This window comes from Hordeum vulgare, chromosome 7H (assembly GCF_904849725.1).
Source record: "Hordeum vulgare subsp. vulgare chromosome 7H, MorexV3_pseudomolecules_assembly, whole genome shotgun sequence".
In the NCBI taxonomy this organism is placed as follows: Eukaryota; Viridiplantae; Streptophyta; class Magnoliopsida; order Poales; family Poaceae; genus Hordeum; species Hordeum vulgare.
In genome coordinates this window covers 214,757,860-214,762,076 of record NC_058524.1, presented here as the reverse complement: position 1 = coordinate 214,762,076, position 4,217 = coordinate 214,757,860, and positions in this window count along the sequence as shown.

Sequence of the window (4,217 nt, the reverse complement as noted above, 5' to 3'; positions counted from 1 at the left end):
CCAATGCGCAGGGGAGAGGGAGGGGGGGGGGCAAACCCTAGGCACAGGTGGGCCTTAGGCCCACCAGGTGGTGCACCACCCCCTCCCACCCTAGCCGCCGCCTCCTTTCCCATCTGGTAGCTGCTGCACCACCTAGTGGGGAACCCTAGGGGTGGTGCACCCCCCTCCCCCTCCTCCTATAAATAGAGAGGGGTTTTGGCCCTTGGGAGACATACTTCTCCCTCGCCCTCGGCGCATCCCTGCCCTTCTTTCTCCTCCTCTCTGCGTGTGCTTGGCGAAGCCCTACCGGGAGACCTCGTCTCTCCATCGACACCATGCCGTCGTGCTGCTGGAGTTCTTCCCCAACCTCTCCCTTCTCCTTGCTGGATCAAGGTGCGGGAGACGTCATCGGGCTGCACGTGTGTTGAACGCGGAGGTGCCGTAGTTCGGCACTAGATCGGAATCACACCGCGATCCGAATCGCTGCGAGTACGACTCCATCAACCGCGTTCTAGTAACGCTTCCGCTTAGCGATCTTCAAAGGTATGAAGATGCTCTTACCCCTCTCTCATTGCTGGTCTCTCCATAGGAAGATCTGAATATGCGTAGGAAAATTTTGAATTTATGCTACGTTTCCCAACAGTGGTATCCGAGCCAGGTTTTCTATGCGTAGATTCTATGCACGAGTAGAACACAAAAGTTGTGGGCGATGATTTGTCAATTTGCTTGCCGCTACTAGTCTTATTCTTTTCCGGCGGTATTGTGGGATGAAGCGGCCCGAACCGACTTTACACGTACGCTTACGGAGACTGCTTCCACCGACACACATGCACACCGTGCATAAAGGTGGCTAGCGGGTGTCTGTCTCTCCTACTCTAGCCGGATTGGATTTGATGAAAAGGGTCCTTATGAAGGGTAAATAGCTTTGGCATATCATCATTGTGGCTGTCACGTAGGTAAGAAGGCATTCTTGCTAGAAACCCAAATCAGCCACGTAAAACTTGCAACAACAATTAGAGGACGTCTAACTTGTTTTTGCAGGGTTTGACATGTGATGTGATATGGCCAAAGTTGTGATGTTGCATGTATGATGTATGAGATGATCATGTTATTTTAATAGGTTTCACGACTTGCATGTCGATGAGTATGACAACCGACAGGATCCATAGGAGTTGTCTTAATTTATTGTATGAGATGCAACGCCATGTGCTTACTACTTTTACTTCATTGCTATCGGTTAGCTATAGTAGTAGTGATAGTAGTAGTTGGCGTGACGACTTCACGGAGACACGATGATGGAGATCATGGTTTCACGCCGGTGACGATGATGATCATGCGATGCCTGAAGATGGAGATCGAAAGAGCAAAGATGATAATGGCCATATCATGTCACTATATGATTGCATTGTGATGTTTATCATGTTTTACAACTTATTGCTTAGAACGACGGCAGCATAATAAGATGATCCCTCTTAAAATTTCGAGAACGTATTCCCCTAAGTGTGCACCGTTGCAAAGGTTCGTTGTCTCGAAGCACCACGTGATGATTGGGTGTGATAGATTCTAACGTTCGCATACAACGGGTGTAAGCCAGAATTACACACGCGAAACACCTAGGTTGACTCGACGAGCTTAGCATGTACAGACATGACCTCGAATACAAGATACTGAAAGGTTGAACATGAGTCGTATGGTTGAATACGATCAGCATGAAGTGGCTCACCATGGTGACTAGTCCGTCTCACGTGATGATCGGACACGGGTTAGTCAACATGGATCATGTATCACTTAGATGACTAGAGGGATGTCGATTTAAGTTGGAGTTCATACTTAATTTGATTAAATGAACTTAATTGTCATGAACTTAGTCTAAAAGTTGTCTTTATAAATATTGTAGATGGCCAACGTCAACCTCAATTTCAACACATTCCTAGAGAAAAACAAGCTGAAAGATGATGGTAGCAACTATGCGGACTGGGTTCGCAACTTGAAGCTCATCCTTGAAGCCGCTAAAAAGGCTTATGTCCTTGATGCACCGCTAGGTGACCCTCCCGCTCCCGCAGCAGCCCAGGACATTCTGAACGTCTGGCAAATGCGGAGTGATGACTACTCTCTGGTTAGGTGTGGCATGTTATACAGTTTATACACGGGGCTCCAAAGGCGTTTTGAGCAACATGGGGCATATGAGATGTTCCAGGAGCTGAAGCTAGTTTTTCAAGCTCATGCCCGTGTCGAGAGATATGAAGTCTCCGACAAGTTCTTTAGCTGTAAGATGGAGGAGAACAGTTCTGTCAGTGAGCACATACTCAAAATGTCTGGGTTACACGGTCGTCTGACTTCACTTGGAGTCGAATTTCCGGATGATGCTATAATTGACAGAATCCTCCAGTCTCTCCCACCAAGCTACAAAGGCTTTGTGCTTAACTACAACATGCAAGGGATGGAAAATACCATTCCCGAGTTGTACTCGATGCTCAAGTCTGCAGAAGTAGAAATCAAGAAAGAGCATCAAGTGTTGATGGTCAACAAGACCACTAGTTTCTAGAAAGGCAAGGGTAAGAAGAACTTCAAGAAAGACGGCAAAGCTGTTGCCGCGCCCGGTAAGCCAGATGCCGGGAAGAAGAAAAAGAATGGACCCAAGCCTGAGACTGAGTGCTTCTATTGCAAGGGAAAGGGTCACTGGAAGCGGAACTGCCCCAAATACTTAGCGGACAAGAAGGCCGACAACGTTAAAGTTATATGTGATATACATGTTATTGATGTGTACCTTACCAGCGCTCGTAGTGGCTCCTGGGTATTTGATACCGGTGCTGTTGCTCACATTTGCAACTCAAAGCAGGAACTGCGGAGTAAGCGGAGATTGGCCAAGGACGAGGTGACGATGCGCGCCGAGAATCGTTCAAAGGTCGATGTGATCGCCGTCGGCACGCTACCTCTACATCTACCGTCGGGATTAGTCTTAAACCTTAATAATTGTTATTTAGTACCAGCTTTAAGCATGAACATTGTATCAGGGTCTTGCTTAATGCGAGACGGCTACTCATTTAAGTCAGAGAATAATGGTTGTTCTATTTATATGAGTGATATGTTTTATGGTCATGCTCCGCTGGTGGATGGTTTATTCTTGACTAGTAAAAATGCCCGTGCGTTGCACCGGGAGAAAAAAAAGCATCACATCCCATAGCCTATAACACGAGTAATTGTTTGATTTATGACCCACATTAACAATTCTCAACATGAAGAATTATGTTGTCGGCCTTGCCATCTTTGTAAAATGGCTAAAAAAAGTTTGCATTGTTTGGTTTAGGGCGTTACTATTTTATTCTCACTGTCACTATTGTAGGTACTCCATTCAGTTAAGATACGTCCTACTTAATAAGACATATATTAATTTAATAGAAAAATGGTCTTAAAATTGACATATTTTTTGGGTTCAAAAAATGCCATTCATGAAAAGAGTTGGTGTGCATTGCAATAGGGCAAACATCTCACTTTCCCATAATTATTCTCTTTAGAGGTTCATGTTGTCTGGGATTGCAAATTAAGCCATCTTATGTTCCTTGTCATATATGTATACTGAATGATGGACATGTTCACGTGTTGTAAGAAATTTTCCAATGAAATTGGTTGTAAGATATATAAGGATCCTCTTTATGAAAATTCTATTGTATTTCAAAAGCTCGTAATCTTCTTCTGTGCTAATAAAACTTACTCCATCAACTCACTCTAAATAAACTGGATTATTCGTAGTAAGTTGTTGATGTTCAAAAATCCTACATAAAAGTCCCAACGAAGACTACATCTTTCTTAGATCCTTCTTACTTGGCTCGACAACCCATCGGCACCTATAGCTCGGCACATACTGGCGCTCGGTAACACACGCCGGGGCTCCTACAAGCAGTACACACGGGAGGCTTTTATAGTCAGATACACACACCAGCACACGCACGCACACATGACCTGGCCACCACAACGCCCACTAACCCATGCATGCATGCATCACACCCAGCCACTAACTACGACCGGTTTTGTAGCTAACGGGGTGTAGGTCCCACGCGATCAGCCTCCGCTGCCCACGCACGCGCGCCCCGCGACTCGCTGTCGAGCGAACGTGAGCCGTTGCTCACCCGCGACCTGGAACTGCTCGGTCATCATCCTGTGCAGGCATGGCTTAGTGCCAACATTATCTACATACATACACCGGCACCGGCACCGACAGCCGGCGTCCAGGGAAGCAG